Here is a 25,357-nt window from a genome sequence, read left to right as displayed (position 1 = left end):
CCTGGGATTTCGCTCATCCACCCTATTCACAGGTGAGGCTACTTCTTTTACGAGGCGCGGCGTCGCCAACTTTTACAATGACGACCCGTGGTGAGTTGTGGAGAATTCTCATGGCACGGGGGCAACGAACCATCGGCACTTGTTCAGCCTCAACGTGCCAGTGGGCATTATTGGTCACCACCTCTTAATTGTGGAGCTAAACGCTTGTACAGACAGAACATCACCACTTGGCAGGGTGTTCCCACGTGTACTTTAAATCACTAAGAAGATATTTCATCTCCAGCTTCAAGTGGATGCACTTCCGTTTCCGGCCATATGTCTAGATGTTCCTCATACTCTCCTCTGCAGTTCGTCCCTATTTAGCAAATCAGCTTGCGCAGCTGTTCACCACGTGATTTACTGTGCTGTGACGGTCTCTTCCCCTCAGAGTGGCACCAAAACGTAATGTTCTTAGTTACGTGTTGTGCGTGAATCGAATTCTGCTTCCCCACAATATTTTGCACTTTACGGCTCCTTCTAGTGCCATGAAAGTGATTCGGTATGCGCGAATTCTGCTAACTGGAGGTTAGAACTAGTCCTCGGACGAAGTCCGGTCATCTTATCAACTGCCATCCACTGTCCGTACTACGATGTGGGTGAAACTGAGGCGGGCACGGCTACCAAAATTACATAGACGAACATAAGTTTCAAAGTTAAAGCAATCGCGTACTAAACATTCTAACCCTGTTGGTCTCTGGACCATCATGTGCAGTAATGATGATGATGATGATGATGATGATGATGATGATGATGATGATGATGCTCATGGCTGACAAACCGTTAAAGTCACACATTTCGCCAGCACTGAATCACGTAAAAAGATTTTCAAACTCGTGCATCCAACACGCACCTCTCTCCACGACTCCCGGCACAAAATCCCTGCATCCTGCTTCCTGGTACCTTAAAGCAAACACATCCTCGCTCGCAGCATATGCCGTCAGCTACGTTCAGCACGTTTTCCAGAGAACTGCATTCCACAGATTTACCTGACACAAGGTTCAGAGGCTATAGCGTTAAAGCTTGTGACTTAACACTTATCGTCTTGCTCCTCCTCTTTACTGCGTTCATCATAAAAATAAAGCTGATGTAAACATTACTGCATGTGTTCTTCCGCGTCTTCTGGAATCTCATATTTCATTTCACTTGGAGCGGAAGTCAAGCTGTTTTGATTGTAGTCAAGTACACTAATAATAATTATGCGTTTTCGTCTCATTGTCAGCGATAATATGGGATTCATAATGATCTGGAATAGCAGCTGAAAGGAGGATATAAGATGAACATCAACAAAAGCAAAACGAGGATAATGGAATGTAGTGAATTAAATCAGGTGATGCTGAGGGAATTAGATTAGGAAATGAGACACTTAAAGCATTAAATGAGTTTTGCTATGTGGGAAGCAAAATAACTTACGACTGTCGAAGTGGGGAGGATATAAAATGAGACTGGCGATGGCAAGGAAAGCGTCTCTTAAGAAAAGAAATTTGTTAACATTTAGTATAGATTTGCCAGGAAGTCTTTTCTGAAACTATTTGTATGGAGTGTAGCCATGTACGGAAATGAAACATGGACGATAACAAGTTCAGACAAGAAGAGACTAGAAGATCTCGAAATGTGGTGGTACAGAAGAATGTTGAAGATTAGATGGGTAGATCACGTATCTAATGAGGAGGTACTGAATAGAAATGGAGAGAAGAGGAATTTGTGGGGCAACTTGACTAGAAAAAGGGATCGGTTGGAAGGACACGTCCTGAGGCATTAAGGGATCACCAATTTAGTATTGGAAGGAAGCGTGGAGGGCACAAATTGTAGAGGGAGACCAAGAGATGAATACACTAAGCATATTCAGAAGGATGTAGGTTACAAAAGTAACTCCAAGATGAAGAGGCATGTGCAGGATAGAGTAACATGAACAGCTGCATCAAACCAGTCTCTGAACTGCAGAACACAACAATAATACAAGGGCACATTTGACTTGGACAGCACTGGGCAGCTAGCTGGGCAACTAATCTGCAGTGACGTGCAGTTGCAGTTATGACGCAAAAAGAGACGATCAGAGAAATAATTATAGCTAAGAATGTCATTTAACTTTTAAACCTGATGGAATAATATCGGCAAAACTTTGGCAACACGTTTCTTAGGGGCTAGACAGAACACGTAACACGCTCTCGCTCTTACGTAACATAGTACTGTAATTAAAACTAAGAGCGATGAAAATGCCTAAGTTAAACATAGGGTATCTTTTCTGCGTGAGTTAAGTAACGTTAAAGCGTTTCGCAGCGATTTCACCGTATAGTTAAGTACTGAAGCCACTGAAAGTAAATCAGTCGACTGACCTCTCTGACCTCCTTCGATATTCGAACCGCAGGAATACGTTATAGTACTTGAGCTGTCAGCTGCTACGTTGATAACGAGGCGATCAGCAAGGGAATCCAAGAAGTCAACTAAGCGCCACATTTTCTCGTCGTATTTGCATCAAGCCAGCGATCGACAGTGAAATGTGACAGAGCTTCGTGCTTTAGTTCCAGCACTTTTGGTTGGTTCAAATGGCTCTGAGCACTGTGGGACTTAACATCTATGGTCATCAGTCCCCTAGAACTTAGAACTACCTAAACCTAACTAACCTAAGAGCATCACCCGTTTGGTTGCTTAAATGCCGTATGTCGCGCCAAAACCCTTAGCTTGGCCCCAGATCAGTTCTGTTGTGTTCAGTTTGCAATTACACGGTAGCAGCTGTGAAAATGCAACATTTGTACGGGAAAATTGTTTTCCATATCTCCGTCTTTCTACGACGTTTGTAACTCCGCTTCGTGTGAGACGTCATCTGTGGTGTAAAACAATAGACATAGTTGAAATAAAGATACTTGATTTTTAATTTTTGTCCAAAAAATTTAATTTGTAATGCTTTCTTAAATAATTTTTATTAATAATCTTTCATAAAATATGTATAATTAATAATTCATATTTTGTAATGCATCCTGGAATTTTGCGTGCGACATGTAATTACAAACAATATGATCTGCATTTATCATAAAAAATAATTGACATTTGTTAATTAGCATATATTTCATGAATTTCGTATTGGGAGATCAGAACAAACGATCCACGGAATATCCGTTTACCATTCTCAAACACTACCGATTATACTGCGCGTCTTGACGAACAGTTGCTCGGAAAATTTCATAGACGATTTTCTCTGTAAACTTTACAAAAACATTAAGACCACTCAGTTTCTCTCCATTTTTAACGGTGTTCCAGGCGCTGCAGGAGGCAGCATCAGCTATTTTCTAGTACCTATTAACTGCGTGACTCTCAGCACAAGAGTTTACAGAATGCAATTGTACACGATTTTTGAAATAAAAACTTCACGGATAAAGTGTGGTTAGGAAAACGTCGATGGCTGTTAGTACAATTTTCTGATTTGTTGTTTTCCTATCATTTACAGTAACAAAGTTCTAAGATACACTCCTGGAAATGGAAAAAAGAACACATTGACACCGGTGTGTCAGACCCACCATACTTGCTCCGGACACTGCGAGAGGGCTGTACAAGCAATGATCACAAGCACGGCACAGCGGACACACCAGGAACCGCGGTGTTGGCCGTCGAATGGCGCTAGCTGCGCAGCATTTGTGCACCGCCGCCGTCAGTGTCAACCAGTTTGCCGTGTCATACGGAGCTCCATCGCAGTCTTTAACACTGGTAGCATGCCGCGACAGCGTGGACGTGAACCGTATGTGCAGTTGACGGACTTTGAGCGAGGGCGTATAGTGGGCATGCGGGAGGCCGGGTGGACGTACCGCCGAATTGCTCAACACGTGGGGCGTGAGGTCTCCACAGTACATCGATGTTGTCGCCAGTGGTCGGCGGAAGGTGCACGTGCCCGTCGATCTGGGACCGGACCGCAGCGACGCACGGATGCACGCCAAGACCGTAGGATCCTACGCAGTGCCGTAGGGGACCGCACCGCCACTTCCCAGCAAATTAGGGACACTGTTGCTCCTGGGGTATCGGCGAGGACCATTCGCAACCGTCTCCATGAAGCTGGGCTACGGTCCCGCACACCGTTAGGCCGTCAGGCCGTCTTCCGCTCACGCCCCAGCATCGTGCAGCCCGCCTCCAGTGGTGTCGCGACAGGCGTGAATGGAGGGACGAATGGAGACGTGTCGTCTTCAGCGATGAGAGTCGCTTCTGCCTTGGTGCCAATGATGGTCGTATGCGTGTTTGGCGCCGTGCAGGTGAGCGCCACAATCAGGACTGCATACGACCGAGGCACACAGGGCCAACACCCGACATCATGGTGTGGGGAGCGATCTCCTACACTGGCCGTACACCACTGGTGATCGTCGAGGGGACACTGAATAGTGCACGGTACATCCAAACCTTCATCGAACCCATCGTTCTACCATTCCTAGACCGGCAAGGGAACTTGCTGTTCCAACAGGACAATGCACGTCCGCATGTATCCCGTGCCACCCAACGTGCTCTAGAAGGTGTAAGTCAACTACCCTGGCCAGCAAGATCTCCGGATCTGTCCCCCATTGAGCATGTTTGGGACTGGATGAAGCGTCGTCTCACGCGGTCTGCACGTCCAGCACGAACGCTGGTCCAACTGAGGCGCCAGGTGGAAATGGCATGGCAAGCCGTTCCTCAGGACTACATCCAGCATCTCTACGATCGTCTCCATGGGAGAATAGCAGCCTGCATTGCTGCGAAAGGTGGATATACACTGTACTAGTGCCGACATTGTGCATGCCCTGTTGCCTGTGTCTATGTGCCTGTGGTTCTGTCAGTGTGATATGTGATGTATCTGACCCCAGGAATGTGTCAATAAAGTTTCCCCTTCCTGGGACAATGAATTCACGGTGTTCTTATTTCAATTTCCAGGAGTGTATTTAATACGTAGGTAGACTTATTTCCAAGGCCGTAATAACAGCGTTATGCTACGGCTGCTGACCAGTCTTCACGTTTGTATTTATGTACCGGGTGTTCAAAAAGTCGGTATAAATTAGAAAACTTAATAAACCACGGAATAATGTAGATAGAGAGGTAGAAATTGACACACATGCTTGGAATGACATGGGGTTTTATTAGAACAAAAAAAACAAAGTTCACAAAATGTCCAACGGATGGCGCTGGACAGCAAAACGTCAGTGACTGCGCAAGACAATCGTGTATAAAAGGAGCTGTAATGAGAGAGAGAGAATAAGATGCGCCAGCAGTCGCAGCATGTTGACGTTACCTGAAAAGGCGCTTTTAGTGAAGCTGTATTATCAGAATGGGAATGTGCTAGTTCAGCGTTACGATCCTATCGCCATAGGAAAGTGATTCGAACTGGTAAAGGTCCGTTGACAAATGCAGCTGTGGCGAGAATGATTTGGAAGTTCGAAGCCACGGGTTGTTGAGACGATAGACCTCGTAGTGGTCAACCGAGCACAAGGCGTAATGCTGCTGAGACAGTTCAGTAAGAAATTGAGACTTTAGCGTGTTCGTCTATGCACGGGGAAGTCAGCGCTCGTGCAGTCGCACGTCGCACCGGCATTCCATACACTTCAGTTTGGTTGGCACTGAGCTGTACCCTCCGATGCTATCCGTACAAAATCCATCGGCATCATGAACTGTTACCAGACGATTTAGTGAAGCGGAGGGCATGTGCGGTGTGGGCGTTTCAAAAGGTGGCGGAAGATGACGATTGGTTGAGTAACGTGTTGTGGACCGACACAGCTCATCTCGTGCTCCGACGGACTGTCAACGCCCACAACTGCAGATTTTGGGCTACCGAAAATCCTAGAACTGTCGTGGAAACTCCATTGCACGACGAGAAAGTCACGGTATGGGTTGGATTTACCACATCTACTGTTATCGGGCCTTTTTCTTCGAGGAAATGCGAGATTCTGGTTTTGTAGCTGTTACCGTGACGGGTGAGAGGTACGCCGATATGTAATAGAATCGCATCATCTCCAGCCTGGCTGATAAACACCTGCTGGAACGTACGATGTTTATGCAGGATGGCGCTCCACCCCATATTGCTAGACGCGTGAAAGATCTCTTGCGCGCGTCGTTTGGTGATAACCGTGTGCTCAGCCGCCACTTTCGTCATGCTTGGCCTCCCAGGTCCCCAGACCTCAGTCCGTGCAGTTATTGGCTTTGGGGTTACCTGAAGTCGCAAGTGTATCGTGATCTACCGACATCTCTAAGGATGCTGAAATGCAACATCCGACGCCAATGCCTCACCATAACTCCGGACATGCTTTACAGTGCTGTTCACAACATTATTCGTCGACTACAGCTGTTGTTGAGGAATTATGGTGGACGTATTGAGCATTTCTTGTGAAGAACATAATCTTTACTTTGTTATGCTAATGATTGCTATTCTGATCAGATGAAGCGCCATCTGTCGGACATTTTTTGAACTTTTGTATTTTTTTGGTTCTAATAAAACCCATGTCATTCCAAGCATGTGTGTCAATTTGTACCTATCTATCTGCATTATTACGTGATTTATTCAGTTTTCAAATTTATTCTGACTTTTTGGTCACCCGGTACATCAGGTTTGTTCTTATGGTGAACGAAAGATAAGTTTCCGTATATTCCTTTCCTCGCTGTTTCTGCAGACAACTTCCTCCTCACTATCTGGCATATGGCATCTTTGCTATGTCCGATAAATTCCCAGATGCTGCTGAACGCACGTTGCCATCTCCAGGAATCTGAGAGAACTACCACCGGAAAGCAGACTATATTATTGTCCCCACAGATATTACACCACGTTTGTCTCCCGCTCGCCGGCGCAAGTTGGAAGTTAATCGCCGCAAGTCGAGATGCGACGGCTGGCGTGGCATGTGGTCGGCGTTGCGTTTTAATAACGAGCGCGGCTGCAACCAGGATCGATCGGTCGCAGCTGATGTTACTGGAGCCGCGTGAGACGGCGCCCGGCGGAAACAGCTGTGCGGCTTCCCAGGGGACCGGCGCTGAACTGCCCCCCCCCCCCCCCCTCCCGCCACCACTTCTGTCGCAGACGTCCTGGAGGGTGCCCAATATAGCAGCATTTATGGGACTACACAACTACCTCGTCACGCTGGCGTTGTTGCTGCCCACAGTAAAACCACTGTCGGTTAACAGCAGAAACTGCTACAATTTCATTCAGAACGGAGAAAAGTCTTCAATCGTACAAGAAAATTAGGCCGTGCGCCAGGGAACTATTATAGGACTATTACTTTTCACAATACACATAAATGACATAGCGTCGCTAGGCAATGAAAACCTCGTGACTCAAATTGGTCAAATTTTACAGGAGAAACAAAAAACTAATTGTAGAAATCACACGAGGACCTGATTAGTCAAATGTAGTGGTTTCTGCTACACAATATGGATCCGGTCATTGGTACATAAGACTTTATTATGCACTTCAAATTGTCTGCCGGTTTTTGGAGTTACGAGGTTTTCACAGTTATTTTTTTGGTAGTGATGGAGATAGGAGGCATGCAACGAGTGCACGGTTAAGAATTGAAATGAATTTGTTTTAAAAAAAACTTAAATTTTGCATTATTTGTGTATTATGAAACGTCTGTAACGATACATTGTTACAGATATAAAGTGAAATGAATAATTTCACATTGATCAAAATATTGGAATCTGTATGTTAATACATTACAGTGTTTAAAAAAGCGTAGAAACAATGTTGTTAGCTTTAATTAACCTTTTATTACTGTAAACATTTGTGTAGTTTATTAACATTTATTATTGTTACTATTGCTGCTACACTGAAGATGGAAGTTACATGTTTTGTGGTAGTTAATTCAAATCATCGTTTATAGGAAAAATGATCTGAAGGATAATTGTGCCTTTCGTACGAAATAAGGATCATTTATGGACCATGCACACATTGAGAGATTTCATTTATCTGCGCGAATGTCAGAATATTTCAGATCAGTGACGAAAATACTTCCGACCCTTAGTGGCTAGCGCTTGGTACGTGAAAGTATTAATGGTTTCTGGTGGTTGTGGTAGTGATATGTGAGATGTCTCACATTATGATTACTCACGGAAGATGTCGGTTCTAGTAATCAGCCTAGCATGTCGCAGTCTGACTGGTGATAAATAGTTAATGCTGACCTGAATTTGTATTACGGTCGTGGATCTCTGTTGTGTGACGCTGTATGGCTTAATGGAGGAAAGGCTAGCCTAAATTTTCTTGCAGAAGACAATCACCTCTCCCATAAGAAGACTTTCTTCGCGATGTACTTGGACAGGAACCGGCCGGTGTGGCCGACCGGTTCTAGGCGCTTCAGTCTGGAACCGCGCGACCGCTACGGTTGCAGGTTCGAATCCTGTCTCTGGCATGGATGTGTGTGATGTCCTTAGGTTAGTTATGTTTAAGTAGTTCTAAGTTCTAGGGGACTGGTGGACAGAGTTAAGTTCCATAGTGCTCAGAGCCATTTTTTGGATTTGGACAGGAGAAAGGGGCTCGCAATTTGCTACCTGCCGTAGCCGCAGACTTTGAGATAGTTGTTCTTGCTATGTAGCACATATAAATTATCCGTCCTGACGACACAGATGGCGATTACTTATTAACAGAGTGAATAATAATTTTTCAGCACTAGAATTTTATTTCGCCTTACTCCCGGGATGAAACTAGTACTTTCTGTACAGGTGCCCAGCAACAGTCAACTGTTGTAGTACTAGGGAAGTTGCAGAACAGCGAAGCTCACTCTCTCTCATCTTCACGGTCGACATTCCACGAGTGAGAATGGTTTTCTCTGTGCTGACCTTAACCGGTTAACCCGGGGCCAAGAGGCGTTGGCTGTGTTGTACTGACCTCGACCACTTGACACCCGCCTGACGGAAGGCGGGCCCATGTGCGCATCACACTCTTCCCGAACGCTTTACTTATTTGCTAGCTAACAAAACCGGCATTGCCCGGGTATTCAATTCGCCAATTTTCTATTGGAAACGAAAACAAAAACTGAACTGTGTTAGTAGCGTACAGTTTCTGTACACCGGGCGCAACTGCTTTACGTGTCTATAACACGATTTTGGAAACGTCTTTATGGCAACGCATCTTCAAAGCTGTGCAGACGGCAACTATCTTCGCCTAAAGCCGATTGCGCTTCGCAGTTGAAAGCTGTCAAATGTTCAAATGTGTGTGAAATCTTATGGGACTTAACTGCTAAAGTCATCAGTCCCTAAGATTACACACTACTTAACCTAAATTATCCTAAGGACAAACACACACACCCTTGCCCGAGGGAGGACTCGAACCTCCGCAGGGACCAGCCGCACAGTCCATGGCTGCAACGCCGTAGATAGCTCGGCTAATCCCGCACGGCTGAAAGCTGTCAAAAAAAAACGCTGTCAGGTGCCAGGGATTTCCTTAAGTTGACTCGTCAGTAGCAGTGCCTTAATAGTACAGAATAAATGTATTATAACTTCATGCATGATGCGGTTTTTTTCCCCACGCATCTAAGAGTTTGACTTCACATTTACTGAACTATGATGGGTAGATGGTGCTTACTCCCAGTGATCTAGGAGATGTGGACCATATACATAAAACTAAATACATCCATTTTATAATAGGTATTGATTTATTTTCACAGTTGCTCAGAATTAGATTTCCACATGGCTATAGTCCATTTCTACATGCCGAAAAATTAGTTTGTTTATGTCGCTTTTTAGTGTTGTATAATGCACCTCTCCACACTTGACTTGATGACTCACGCTTTCTCGTTGTTCAAATAACTGCGATGGAGGAGATAACGGACGTTGGAATGGCGTGAGAACGTGTCATGGTGGCTTTAACAACAGCTTCCAACTGTAACTGATTTACAGAAACAGATGTCTAAAGTGTCAAAGAAGACAAGACACATTACTTGTGGAGGCACATCGGTGCCGGACTTGTAGCTGTTCCCTATTATGTATCATATGTATCTTTATGTCCAACAGATGGCGCTCCAGTAGGTGAGTTAACACTCGCGAATTCGAATGCGACGTCGTGTCACTTTTTACAAGCAATTGGTGAAGAACTTAAGGAGATGTAAGATTTTGAGCAAACGAACGATTACCTTTTTATTTATATAGATTGACTCTACTTAGAAAAACATTAAATGTTATGAAATTCTCAGATGACTAAAGTAACTTTTTGATCTACCACAACAATTTCTTTCAGCAAGATCGCTGAGCTGACGTCTTTTCTTTATTCAACCACGATCCACCCACGTCTCTTACTATTTTCTTGTGCAGCCATTTCATGCAGACGAGCATTATCCGCTCCATAACTCGTACAGCTGCCAAAACTTTTATTTCTGACTCGACTCCGGCTCTCACAAAACGGCGAAGCCGAAGTCTTCATTGGTGTCGCTGTGTCCATTCATATGCGAAGTCAACTGAACGAAACTCGTTTCATGAAACGATCATATCATTATTAGTCGACAATGTAGCAAACTGTCGAATACCTCACGAAAATTTAACTATCGGTTTGAGTTTGCCCAGGTAGAGTCCAAGCTATTTGAGTGAATAAAGCCAGCTGTTCCCCGCGCGAGTGGCTGCTCCCGTATCTGAGCTGATTCTTTGAGGAGGGTTTCTTTTTCCGCGAGGGACAGCATAACTACAGAGCGTAAAAATAGTCTGCATAATTGCAGAGCGTGAAAATAGTCTGCGATCCTGCAACAGATGGACGTTAGAGATAGTGGGCCGTAATGCTGCAAGTTTTCCTTTTACTTTTTTTTTAAACAGGTATCAGCAGCGTTGTTTTCTCGTCACGTGGAACTATTCGCTACGCAAGAGATACTAGATTCGCTTTGAGCAGTCTCCTAATTGGTTTGCAATACTAGCATTGTGTTTGTTAGTTGCGGCAGGGGGAGAGCGGAACGGAGTCGAGCTATCAGTCAAACATTGGTACTGTAGTATTATAATGCGTGGAGAGTAAGGCCCTCTGCGCGGAGCACTAGATCATTTTAGTGTGAATAGGGAGAGAATTGACCGTGAGCTTGTGTTCCTAACCATCAGAGTGTTTCCCCGAAATGATTTAAGGTACCACGGCATACGTAAAGCAAGATGGCGGCATGGGTATGTGAAACTAACTTCTCCCAAATATTGTACGTCAGCATTTTTACCTTAGCACCAGCTCACTTATGCTGGTTCTAGATGGCACTGTACGACATGCCAACGACCTCCTGCAAGACAGAAAGTGATTAGGGACCTCTAAGGTGAAACTCGTTAATGTTGTAGGTGTGGCGGACTGGACTGATGGGTAAAATCGTCCATGGTGGAATGTCCGTTGAAATTCTGTCACATTGGACTGTGGCTTAAATTCAGTTATCATTGCCACTGGTCTTTGTAGGCAGCGACACTGGCGTTTCGCAAGAGTATTAATTAGAGCTGGACTTGGACTTCTTCTGTCCAGTAGCCTCTAAGATTCTGCTTTATTACTTCTGAAAGAAGAAAAAACAGATTCTAAATTAGTCCTTTAAGAGCTAAATTTAATGTGTAGGCAGCTGTTGAGTGTATTATCTTGTCAGTATTTTTTTACGTCTCGTGGAACAGACCGCCACGAGGGCAGTAAGACGTGAGGATATCTTTTGTGACCCTCTGTTCACCTGTTTCGCCAAAGCCCTGGCACCATGCTTTCGCATGATATCAGATACTTACCCTCTTACCGGCAGTAAAATTTAAAAATTAAAGTGGGCTCCGATGAAAAAAAAGGCAATTGCCTGTTTTGGAATTTCTCCGCGGTTATTGGTTCTGTTCGTATTCTGCTCGTACTGGATGGTAGCCGATAGAAGGCGCATGAAATAGCTGATTCAGTTGGCAGATTGGGTATTAATAAACTGCTTCAGCTGTATTTAGTCCTTTATTTTTAGATCATTGCCGTACCGTTTTCATGACACTAAGAGCCACATCTTCAAGTGAACACATAACTAAAACATTAACCAGTATGGTGAATGGGGCCGTTTCTCCGGCGGCCAATCACGTCTTAGGGATGTATCCCTATGCTTCTGGCGTCTTTCTTTAACCAAGGAGCCTCCCTAACGGTCACCGCGATCTTGATGACTGCCAGTAATTAGAGTTTGAAAGGCGTTGCCTTTTACTCGTGTGCAGCGGGAATGATGTCAAGTAGTCTCTCCGCCTCTCTCGTCTACGTGATACAAAGAAAACCGAGAGACTTACTTTATAGCTTAATTGCCTACTAAAATAAATGTAGTATCACAGTCTTACAGACCACCTGTAAGCAACAATACGGGAGAAGCAATGTGGAAAGCAAACTAAATTTTAAAAAATGAAGACGATGGTGCTTCGGCAGTGGATTACTAAAATAACAATTGAAGAAAAGCGTCTAGGCCTTCCAAACTGCGTCAAACGGTCAAACATGCGCGAGATTTTGGCCAAGTGCTCGTCATCAAGTGGTAACTTGTTAGCCGAAATCTAGTGCATGTCTTAACCATCTGACACGACTTCAAGCTCGAGATGATGATAAGTCATATCGCCACGAGGCCATGCATAAACGAACGGATGTTGTAACGTCCACACATTTCATTGGATTTGGGAACTCAATGACATACACCCGTCACAGCATCTAAAGAAACATTTCAAGCTTAATAAAGATTTAATGACAGCTCTATATGAATATTTTGCAGGTTAACCAGAATCTAACTTCTTGGGCGGAATATACTCGGTGAAAAACATATCATTCGACGAATTGCGCTGTCCTAAAACGGGACTGGCTCAAAAAATAAATGCATTTCTGGGTGCCAGTCTGAGAACTTCCTAAAGTGGGAGCAAAATTTAGACGAATTGGCGGAAAATATACGAATATTGACAGTGTTGGGAGATTGGATTTGAACTCGGAGAAGAATGAAAGTAATTTCGTAGAAGACCATCTCAGAAGCAAGAGCCAATTGGTTAGAAAATATCTGCCTACGATGTTTTCGCCTTGCAGTGCTTGCACAGTAATATGCTCAGGTGGCTCCGTAAGCATAAAGTGAAACTCCATTGGAGTGTCGTCGCTTTCTCTTTGAGTGACGACGAGCTAAAGCGGTTGTGAAAATCAGTGGTGGTCGCGCGTCCGATTTAGTCTGCAATTACACTACTGGCCATTAAAATTGCTACACGAAGAAGAAATGCATATGATAAACGGGAATTCATTGGACAAATATATTATACTAGAACTGACATGTGATTACATTTTCACGCAATTTGGGTGCATAGATCCTGAAAAATCAGTATCCAGAACAACCGTCTCTGGCCGTAATAACGGCCTTGATGCGCCTGGACATAGTCAAACAGAGCCAGGGCCAGGGCAGCAGTCGAACATTTTCTGTATCCACAAAGGCCCGTACAGGACCTGCAATATGCGGTCAAATGGTTCAAATGGCTCTGAGCACTATGGGACTCAACTTCTGAGGTCATCAGTCCCCTAGAACTTAGAACTACTTAAACCTACCTAACCTACGGACATCACACACATCCATGCCCGAGGCAGGATTCGAACCTGCGACTGCAGCGCCTAGAACCGCTCGGCCACTCCGGCCGGCGTGCAACATGCGGTCGTGCATTATCCTGTTGAAATGTAGGGTTTCGCAGGGATCGAATGTAGGGCAGAGCCACGGGTCGTAACATATCTCAAATGTAACGTCCACTGTTCAAAGTGCCGTCAGTCCGAACAAGAGGTGACAGACGTGGAACCAATGGCACCCCATACCATCACGCCGGGTGATACGCCAGTATGGCGATGACAAATACATGCTATCAATGTGCGTTCACCGCGATGTCGCCAAACACGGATGCGGCCATCATGATGCTATAAACAGAACCTGGATTCATCCGAAAAAAAGACGTCGTGCCATTCGTGCACCCAGGTTCGTCGTTGAGTACACCATCGCAGACGCTCCTGTCTGTGATGCAGCGTCAAGGGTAACCGCAGCCATGGTCTCCGAGCTAATAGTCCATGCTGCTGCAAACGTCGTCGAACTGTTCGTGCAGATGGTTGTTGTCTTGCAACGTCCCCATCTGTTGACTCAGGGATCGAGACGTGGCTGCACGATCCGTTATAGCCATGCGGATGAGATGCCTGTCACCTCGACTGCTAGTGATACGAGGCCGTTGGGATCCAGAACGGCGTCCCGTATTACCGTCCTGAACCCACCGATTCCATATTCTGCTAACAGTCATTGGATCTCGACCAACGCGAGCAGCAATGTCGCGATACGATAAACCGCAATCGCAATAGGCTACAATCCTACCTTTATCAGAGTCGGAAACGTGATGGTACCCATTTCTTCTCCTTACACGAGGCATCACAACAATGTTTCACCAGGCGACGCCGGTCAACTGCTGTTTGTGTATGAGAAATCGGTTGGAAACTTTCCTCACGTCAGCACGTTGTAGGTGTCGCCACCGGCGCCAACCTTGTGCGAATGCTCTGAAAAGCTAATCATTTGCATACCACATCATCATCTTCCTGTCGGTTGAATTTCGCGTCTGTAACACGTCATCTTCGTGGTGTAGTAATTTTAATGGCCAGTAGTGTAGATTTCTCAGTGCAAAAAACACGCGCCGCTGCTTGTGATAGAACTAAGTTCTCAAGTCGCTGTGGGGTGTAAAACGCCGATCCACTAGTTGGGCCTTCGAACATTTTCGCAGCTTTTATGAAATAAAAATACGGTCTGCAAGGGAAATGTCAGCATGATGCGGGCCAAAAACGGTTTACAGCCTGAGCCCTGCGGAGATAATTTCTGTGGCACTGCTGCCGGAGACAAGGGCATTCATATATCTGGTTCAGCGCGTAGAATTCCTGACTAGTTGCGACGCTCGCTGTTTGTCCTCTGGGATGTGGAGAGTAGTCATTTATGTGCATTTAGCTTAATTTCTACAGCAGTACTGCGCAAGCCACCTTGCGGTGTGTGCCGAAGGGTACTTCGTGTACCGGTGTCACTTGCTACTCTTCCTGCTCCAGACGCGAATGGTTCGCAGGAAGAACGACTGCCGGTAAGCTGCCGTGTGGGCTCAAGTCCCTCTGATTTTATCCTCCTGATCTTTTCGCGAGATATACGTAGGAGGAAACAATAGGTTTGTTGACTTGCCTCTTCTAGGAAAGTACGCTCCCGGAATTTTAACAGTAAACCAACGTGATGCAGAACAACTCTTGTAGCGATTGATCATACCGAGCGAGGTAGCGCTGTGGCTAACACACTGGACTCGCGCTGGGGAGGACGACGGTTCAAACCCGCGTCCGGCCAGCCTGATCGAAGTTTTCCGTGATTTTCCTAAATCGGTTAAGGCAAATGCCGTGATGGTTCCTTCCAACGAGTACGGCCGATTCCTTCTCCATCCTTCCCTAGTCCGGGCTTGTGCTCGGTCTCTAATAACCTCATTGTCGACGAGACGTTAAACACGTCTCCTCCTCCTGCGTGATTGATCATATCCGCGGTGCCTTCGTGCTTAATGAACGAACCTGTTACGAGACGCGCTTCTCTTCTTTGGATATTCTCTATTTCTTCTATCAATTCTACCCGGTACGGATCCCATACCGATGAGCAGTATTCACATATTGGTTGAACGAGGGTTTTGTAAGCTACCCACTTTACTGGGGGGCCCCATTTCCAGAGCATACGTCCAATGAATCCATCTGCCATCTTCCTTTCCTGCCATTAGTTTTATGTGGTCATTCCATTTTAATTCGCTCCATACGCATACTCCTAGATAACTTAAAGGAAGTAACAGCTTCCATAGATTTTTCTGCAATACGATAAGAGGTCTTTCTGTTTATGAGTACTCAATACGTTACATTTGTTTACATAGAGAGTCAATTGCCACTCGCTGTACCAAACATCGATCGCGGCGTATTTGTATACAACAGCATAATCCACGAAAAGCTTCGTGGAACTTCCAATATTGTGTACTATGTCGTTTGTATGTATACTGAAAAGTAATGGACGTATAACACTCCCTTTGGATACCCCCGAAGTCACTTTACGTCTGGTGACTTCTCTGCGTTGAGAATGACATGTTATGTTCTGTTTGCTAGAAACTCTTCAGTTCAATAACACAGTTGGTCCGTACGTGTTTTATCCACTAGGCGACAGTGCGAAACTGTGTCGAATGCCTTACAGAAGTCAAGAAATACTGCATCTACGTGGGTACCTTCTGGGTCTCTGGACGAACAGAGCGAGCTGGGTTTCACACGATCGTTGTTTTCGGAAAGCGTGCTGTTCCTACAGAGGAGGCTTTGTCTCCAGAAATGTCATAACGCGCGAGCACAAAACATGGAATTTAAGTCCACAATAGTAAAATGACGTTACATTACTGTATTACAGTGTTAATTCTATTTGTAATTTAACGTGAAATATTGAAACTCCTTTCTGTGAAGATACTTTTCGGGTAGAAAGAGCTGCCCGTTAGAAAGCTCATTAATTCAAAGTCCACTTCGTTATCTACACGACAATTAATGTACTGCGGTAGCTTATTGGATACATGTATACCCTTTGTCTGACTCGCACTAATGTTAACCCCGTGAGATCTTTATAGAGGTTGTTTTAGGTCATAGTCATGCTCTCCACAATTTTTTGTGGAAAGAGAAATACCGTTTATGACAAAGGGCGTTAGTGTATTGCACTGCGTTAGTTTGTGCATACGAATTTAATGGATTGCCGGAATAAACAGTGGCCGATGCGGGGCAAAACGTGCGTGTTTCCACGTCGACTGGCGCTATGCTGTGCAGGGTGCATCCCAGACGGTGTCTTCAGGCCACGGTAGGTCACGAGAACCCATCCGCTAGTTGCCTTCCGTGACCGCTCTTGTCATCCACGAGTAATGTTGCTCCCTGAGAAGTGAAGAAAGAAAAATGATAAACTTCGCAAAAGGCGAGTTTAGTAAATCGTAAGTCAGTCTACTACTTCAAAAGCGTTCTTTTATTTATTTTTTATTTAGAGGCCTTCAGTTTACACCACACTAAAAAAAATAAGTTATGTCTTAGAAAAGAGAAGAGTTTGTTTGATCATTTCATGTGCTAAATAAAGGTAAATTATATGATAAAAGCTAGTGTAGAAAAAATTCGAATGTAATTTTAAGAACCTGCCTTTGTTGTTAAAGCTGGAATGTGTTATATAGCTGTCGAGGAAATGAAATTGCCTTGACCCATAGTATTGAGACAATGCTGTAATCAGGAGGCGGCAGCATTGCATTACGTTCGAATGGCGTTTGACTCGGCAACACACTAACGAATGTTTAAAAGAATACTATTATATGGGGTATCAAACAAAATTTGTGACTGGATTGAGGATTTTTTGGTAGGGTTAACGTAGCACGCTATCTAGATTGGTGTGTTATCGACAAACCTAGACGTAACTTCAGGCATGCCGTAGAGAAATGTGCTCATGTTGTAAGGATATGTTCAGGCAGGCAGTATTAATAATAATCGGAGACTTTAAAAAAGATTATCAAGTTATCACTAATTTAAGTACTATCTTAAAAGAGGTGCGCATACTGTATTGCCAGTCACATCTTAATAAGGTATGACAACTGGCCTTAAATGTTCAGAAATCTAAAATCAAGCACTTCACACAACGGAAAAAGTAGACTCCTAAGAGTGTAACATCATGTCACAATTGGAATCAGTCGTTTCGTAAAAATACGTGGTTGTAACAAATGGTAGAGACATGAATTACAATAGTGACATAGGCTCAATCGTAGGTACGGCATGTGGCAGACCGGTTCATTAACAGGAAAATGGGAAAATGCAGTTAGTCTACAAAGGAGGCTGCACGCAAATCACTTACGCATTAATGTCAGAATATTGCTCAAGTGTGTGGGACCCACCGCACAAAGGACCAACTGAGGATACTGAACGTATCCAAAGAAGGGAACACGAATGGTCACAGTATTAAGTGATTGGGATACTCATCCCCCTACGTACCGTTCCATAGAGACCATAAAGACAAGGTTAGACTAACTGCTGCACGCACAGAGGTGTTTAAGCAGTTGTTCTTCCACGCTGTTTACTCGATCGGAACGGGAAGAAACTATAAAATGTGTGAAACTTCCTGACAGATTAAAACTGTGTGCACCGACCGAGACTCGAACTCGGGACCTTTGCCTTTCGCGGGCAAGTGCTCTACCATCTGAGCTACCGAAGCACGACTCACGCCCGGTTCTCACAGCTTTACTTCTGCCAGTATCTCGTCTCCTACCTTCCAAACTTTACAGAAGCTCTCCTGCGAACAATGCAGAAGGTAGGAGACGAGATACTGGCAGAAGTAAAGCTGTGAGAACCGGGCGTGAGTCGTGCTTCGGTGGCTCAGATGGTAGAGCACTTGCCCGCGAAAGGCAAAGGTCCCGAGTTCGAGTCTCGGTCGGTGCACACAGCTTTAATCTGTCAGGAAATTTCATATCAGCGCACACTCCGCTGCAGAGTGAAAATCTCATTCTATAAAATGTGTGATGCCATTCTAAATACCCTCTACCATCCATTTCAGTGGTTTGTAGATTATATTTGTAGAAATGCAATGATTTTCATATAACCAGCAATAAATAAACCAACAGCTGTATTTTCAACTCTGGTTTATTACAGAGACAACCGGTTTAGGAATTCCATTATGTCATCAGGCCCTCTGTGGTAACATATTGGCTGAGCTTATACTGTCAGACAAAATTCACGTAAAAGCGAAACAGTATCCGCACCAGCGTACGTAACACGGCTACACACTCGTAAAACAAGTGCAGATACTGTTTCGCTTTTGCGTGAATTTTGTCTGGCAGTATAAGCTCAGCCACTGTGTTGCCATAAGAGGGCCTGGTGCTGGTATAATGGAGTACCGAAACCGTTGGCCTCTGGAATAATTCAGAGATGAAAATAGAGCTGTTGTTTTATTTATTTCTGGTTACATACGTATAGTGGCTGTCGCCCTATCTTCCTCCCAGAAAGGGTGGATGAAGTGATATATAATGACTTTCAGTTCTACATCAAATTGCACACCGGAACTCGGTTCATCTAATTCCGCGTCGATTTTGTGACTGTGCACCTAGCCGCGACTCGGCACCCGCTCATCCGCTTTCATCTGCCTACACCCTTCTTCTGCTTCAAACTCTCCAGGCGCCTCTTCTATGTACCGTGATGGAGTGGCACTCCCGAGAGAAAAGACATCGCGGAGAGCGGGCCACCCACTCACAGCCTCCGGGTTGTTTGCAGAGGGAGTCCTTCAATTTGCTGCGGAATATACGCTGATGGCAAACTTCCCTAATATGTTACGACTGGCAATAGGAGAAAGGTATTAGCAGAGTGAATGCGCGAAGCGTGCCTAGATAGTCGATTTGGTAAAAGCGTTAACCGCGAAATTCAGAGTGGAATTAGTTTCGGCCCTACACAGAGTTAATCTTTCAGCTTCCAAATAACACGAACAAACAGTTAACATTTTCATTGGATTATGATTTCAAGTTAACTCTCACGTCACATCCACATCCATTCTCACGTAGCACAAAATTCGTACTGCGATAGTGAGTTCCTGCCATCTTTACTATCTAATCGAGTATTGTATTGCAACTTTTTCAGTTTTGAAATATGCGAACAATTTAATTAATCTTGAGCTATAATGAATGTTAAACGATTTTCTCTTTACACAATGCCAATAACAAAAATACTTCGTAAATTTTAACGCATGTACACCATCACACGACATAAAAAAACTTTACCACATCGAAAGTCGCCCATGGTTTCGGGTACTAACGCTATTAAGTAGCACGATAGACCCAAAGAGAAAGATGGTGATACACATGAAACCGCATACAGTGTAAGTCTGGATTCCTATTGAGAATGGGTGAAATAAGTATCGTAAATTCGGAAACTAGAGTAGGCCTATCCCTGTTTAGCCCTCTCCACACCGCTATGACAGTGTGTCTATTTAACGAGGAAAAGCAGTAACAGTGATGGAAATTTCCAGATGGACACTCGATTCCTTGAATTCTTTTGTCAGCTGCTCTTAATAACTAGACACCGATAACGGAGTGCGTCGTCAGTTGGCACTGTATCCGCCAGTATTCCCAAAAAAATACTTCTTACGATACTACATGAGATGGTGGAAGAGTGAATTAATAGATGTCAATGTATAGTAACGTTACTGACAAATCTTGAGGAATTTTTTTAGTAAAGTGAAGCGAAATCAAATTTGCAATAAAGCCAGATAACAAATATAAAAATACCATAGAGCAAAGAGTAACATTTTTGTAAGCAAAAGCAGGCAGATAGCTGTACTTCCAAGCTTATTGGACGTGCTTTATATCTTAAACAACGGAAACAGTCAACAGGAGGAAGGAGAATATGATCAATTCCTAATGCTTTCTTTCTTATCTAAAAGAAGGAAGATAGAAAAATTACTGAATGGGTACACAGAAGTTTGTGTAGTATGAACATTCAGAAAGAGGTATCGGCGATGAGAGAAATTAAATAGAAACCATACGAGATAATGCCGGAGAAAAAATAATTATTGACAGAGTATTGGTAACGTCCCCTGATCCATGGGCTTTGGAAGCTGTTACACATGCTGTTGCTAAGCACATTTTAGTTTCATCTGACCGCAAAATACGGACACCGTGAAATAAATTTTTCCACAGCTCTGCGCAATTCTTCGTTTCTTCTGCTTTATGTGAATGTAATCAAGGACTACAGGACCTTTGTTATTATACCGACACACACGAAATTATAACGAGATAAATGTGCTTTGGTAGAAGTGTGTAGTGTGGGCGGTAAACGGTAGTGAGGAATGAACACTTTTTTTTTACGTTATTCACTTGCTTCTTTGGAAAAAGTATTGTGTACTAGAGATAAACCGGGCGACGTTGCGCTGTTTTAGACGAGTTTTGTATTCTACGAGGCTCTGTGCACGCCAAGACATGTTGTAGCATTAGCTTTAGCGCATAAAGAACAGTGTTGCAGAGTAGTGGAATGAATAGTTCGTAAAAAAGTTTTGCAAAGTTTTGGTCTTTCCTTCTCATCCCGTACTGTAAGTGTTCCCTGACCCGCGGTTCTGGGTGACTTTCCCGAAATCTACCCCTTTTCCTAGATCTCTTCCTTTTCCTTCACCCTTCTTCCTTCCCATTCAACACTTCTGCCTGAAGGAACCAATGGCTCCGAAAGCTTGCCAATTACAACCGTTTATGTGTGTGTTCTGCCGCCGCTTGGTGAGTACATTTTTTATGTATCCAGTTAAATAATTTTGTCAAAACCTTTTGCACAGTTTTGTAAAATATTAAACAGAACGTCGCTACTTCCGTCGTGACAACTCTCATTTAGGTAATGGTCTCTAGAGAATTCATTTCTGACAAAGTACATGTAGCAAAATAGTTGCAAATTTTATGTCACATCGAATGCGAATTAGCGACGACGAGTTCAGCGACCGAAGACGGAAATGGCGTGCAATTAAAACTGTTTACGCCACTCGTGCGATAACAATGGGCATCACCCTCTTGTGAGAACAGTAGTCAGGTATTTTGCATCAGCCTTCCTTCGTCCTTCAGAATATGTCTGCGTGATGATGGAACTTCATAGTACCTGAAGCACTGTATCATACGACAATACTGGTGGCATTGTAGGTGCTTTGTGATCGTCGTGAAACAATTTTTTTTTTAAAATCTGATCCCATTGTCAGGTGCTGCGTGTCATGTCGCGAATGATTAAAATGTACTCGTAAAAAATGTGAGGGTACGCCAGCTGACAAAGCACATTTCCAGTGTGTGCTCGTAATAGCACAACGCAGTCTACAGAGCAGCAGCAGCATCAGCATCGTGCGGATTCGATAAGGTTTCAATGTCAAACGTTCTATAATTCCCAAACTGGTATTACTTCTGTTCTTAAAAAATCCTAAACTATAAAAACATGAAAATGCAGCCTCCAACGGCTTGATTTACACGTCACAACGATCCATCACTTATAATACTTACGATGACTTTAATTCGTGGGTGTTTTGTCTTTCCAAGCTACAGTAATCTGAAAGGCAGCGGATGAGTGATTGCAGCACTGTTGATGTGCAGAATTTTCCATTTTAAATAATCACAGCTAGCTCTTCAGCGGTAAATCGAGGTCGACTATCTTGTGTCTTATAAATCTTGTACGCACTGAGACACGTTGGCAATTTTTTGTTATGCAAGTAAAGGAATTCCTTTAGTTGCCACTGTGAGCCGCTCCGTACGTGGATTATGTAACACTGTCGCAGACTGGTGTTCCTACGCAACTTGCATTTGTAATTCTCTGGAGGTTCTGAACTGAGCGACTAATCTGTTACGCTGTAGTGTTAGCGAGGTTACGAAGTTAATAGTAGATAGAACAGTCTTTTCACAGCTAAATTTCGATGGCATACGCGAAGTAATAAAATCTACAAAAATCAGCAGCATGTGACTGCTAACCTCACGAATATTTTGTCGATACTTATAGATTATTTCGTTTATTTTAGTTTTTTATTTAGGAACGTTCTGTCAGTCTACGTCGCATTCACATCTGGATAGAGGTATCCACATTCCACAAGCCAATGTACAGAGCATGGCGGCGATTACACCATACCAATATGATCTATTTTCTTTTATCCTGTTCCATTCACGTATTGGGCTAGGGGGAAAAATCACTATCTACTTTCCTCGTGCTCTAATATCTCTTATCTTATCCTCACGATCTATTAGCGAGACACAGGGTGGTATGACGGCTTAATGGTCGCACTGTCTTCGGATCATGTTCTCTAAATTTAGCGAAAAGGTTTCGCGAGAACAACATCGTCTTTCTTCCAAGATTTTGCAGATAATACTGGCTGGAGTCACTAGCGTTCGCAGAAATTTACACCGAGTTGGAGAGGGAACTCAAAATTTGCCATTTTTAAAAATAGAAATAAGTTTGTCAGTTTCCATACGTGTCGTGCAACTAGAACATTTGCCGGCCCCTGTGACCGAGCGGTTCTAGGTGCTTCAGTCCGGAACCGCGCTGCTGCTACGGTCGCAGGTTGGAATCCTGCCTCGGACATGGATGTGTATGATGCCCTTAGGTTAGTTAGGTTTAATTAGAACTAAGCCTAGGGGACTGATGACCTCAGATGTTAAGTCCCATAGTGCTTAGAGCCATTTGAACCAAGTAGAACTTAATTTAATAAGTGACACAAAAGACTTATGATATCCCAAAAAATTGGTGGTTATATATAGTCTACGGAAGTTCTTTAATGAATAAAAACTTAGATAAAGGGGTGGCAGGTGGGGTGGCGAGTGCCCCTTCTTGCATGCCCCCTTGCGGAGCCTGTGTGTGGAGCAATCCGTGCGGGAACACTTCAGTGAGAAGGGTCTATAATTTCAAGAGAAACTGCAGGCACAGGAAGAATGGGAACGATTATTTCGTATATCTAGGTTCGATTATACGTCTGCACATCATACACAAATAAGCAGCCGCTTAGGTACAGCGCATGTAAACTTTTTTTTTTTTTGTTAATTACAGCCCCGAAATGATAACGTGATCCCAACATATGCGATTCGGAAATGGGCGAAAAGGACCTTATTAGAATTGTCGCAGTGGGTGGTATAATGGGTAGAATGTAATATCGCTCGCTCTCCCCCCACATCTCTCCCCCCACATCTCTCCCCCCACATCTCTCCCCCCCCACATCTCTCCCCCCCCCACATCTCTCCCCCCCACATCTCTCCCCCCCCACATCTCTCCCCCCCCCCACATCTCTCCCCCCCCCACATCTCTCCCCCCCACATCTCTCCCCCCCCACATCTCTCCCCCCCCACATCTCTCCCCCCCCACATCTCTCCCCCCCCACATCTCTCCCCCCCCACATCTCTCCCCCCCCACATCTCTCCCCCCCCACATCTCTCCCCCCCACATCTCTCCCCCCCCACATCTCTTTCCCCCCACATCTCTTTCCCCCCTCTCTTGAGGAGGTATTACATGGTTCGAGGGAGTCCCGACTTGGGCACTACCTGATATTGTTTCCTTACAGTGTTTATTCTTTTTATGAATCACAATGTTCATAGAAAACCCTGGATTCTAAATTAAGGGTCTGCATTTCCTCAAAATACAGTGTGTGCCTATAATACATCCGGCAATTAAAAGAAACAAACTATATTACTTCAGAATTAAGCAACCAAATTTCGATTTAAAAGCAAAAAATACATAAATCTGCCACTGGAATCTCTCAAAACTATTTGAGATTATATTACTTTCTTTCAGCTGATTGCTATAGGCAGTTCTTTCACTGTTTCCTTCAGTGCAAGTAATTTAGACCTTCTTTAGCACAGCACTTTTGCCCAGATCTATCACGAGGTTTGACGTGTAGCCACGTTTTTGTTGAGTCTGTATATCCCGTCATAACCACGTATACGGTCCTTTTTCCTACTTGAAATGAAACTGAGAGGTCTGTGGAAAGCCATTTTTAAATTACTCATAAAGAGAGCATAAGCAGCGTGGCGGCCATGAAACGTCAGTTCCGCTGTCTTTCACTATCAGCTTTAGAGTCCCGTTTACGAGGATTCCTGATACGGTGCATAAGACGGCTGCCACAATGAACTGTCGTTGACTAAACTCTTGACCAGATTACAATTTTGCACTATGTGAGAAGCGTTCAGTTACGTGCAATGGAAGCAACGATTCACGTCATGCGTAAATAGCTTAATACCAGGGGATCTCCAGTAATGTTCGCGAACGACACCACGATTTATAGGGGAGTTATGTATTATATCTTGTGAGATACGCTCACGGAAAAAAAAGGACGCTCCACGAAGGAATTTTTCGAATGGAACGGAAATTGGTAGATGTGATGTACATGTAAAGACAAACAAACGAATGCATTTTCAGAAGAAAATGAATGACTTATTCAAGAGAAGGAGCTCCACGAATTGAGGAAGAAGCCTACAATGTGTTGGTCCATCTATTGCCCTTATGCAAACAGTTATTCGGATTGCCAGATCACACTCTATACTGTACCCAGGATCTCTGTCAATACTATTACCTGCCCCACCCATTATAACCACGGTGTCTTCCTTAGTGAAATCTTTACAAAGTGATCCTAAATCCTTTGTCACCTGCTCCAGACCAGCACTAGGTTTAAATATGGTGACCTGGTATTCTGATCCTAGTTCATCCTGCAGAAGTTGGCCAACACCTCTTCCATGGGAACTACGTAACAACACCACTTTCTTTCTCTTTACTGATTTCCCTACATCTTACTTTTCAATTTGCTGCTGAAAGTTTGTTGTGCCCTGTCTAAATCTGTAACTGCCTCAGGCTCACCAGCTTCTAACTGAAGCAACAGGTCAAATCTATTTTCTACATTCACCACGAAGATGTCAGACAAAGTTCTAGGCC

General features: G+C 44.1%; 1 protein-coding gene and 2 non-coding genes across 4 annotated transcripts in view; 2 read left to right on the top strand and 1 right to left on the bottom strand.

Annotated features, from left to right (window-relative positions):
• LOC126184626 (SEC14-like protein 1) overlaps positions 1-25,357 on the top strand; it is a 211,154-nt gene that overhangs the window by 130,650 nt on the left and 55,147 nt on the right. The gene's annotated exons all lie outside the window — the stretch shown is intronic.
• Positions 18,088-18,161, bottom strand: Trnas-cga (transfer RNA serine (anticodon CGA)). The gene has a single exon. It is a non-coding gene; the product is annotated as a tRNA-Ser (tRNA).
• On the top strand, positions 18,312-18,385 carry Trnas-cga (transfer RNA serine (anticodon CGA)). The gene has a single exon. It is a non-coding gene; the product is annotated as a tRNA-Ser (tRNA).

The sequence above is a fragment of the Schistocerca cancellata genome, chromosome 1, assembly GCF_023864275.1.
Source record: "Schistocerca cancellata isolate TAMUIC-IGC-003103 chromosome 1, iqSchCanc2.1, whole genome shotgun sequence".
In the NCBI taxonomy this organism is placed as follows: Eukaryota; Metazoa; Arthropoda; class Insecta; order Orthoptera; family Acrididae; genus Schistocerca; species Schistocerca cancellata.
Note: the sequence above shows the minus strand (reverse complement) of the source record. Positions and strands in the feature narration are given on the sequence as shown.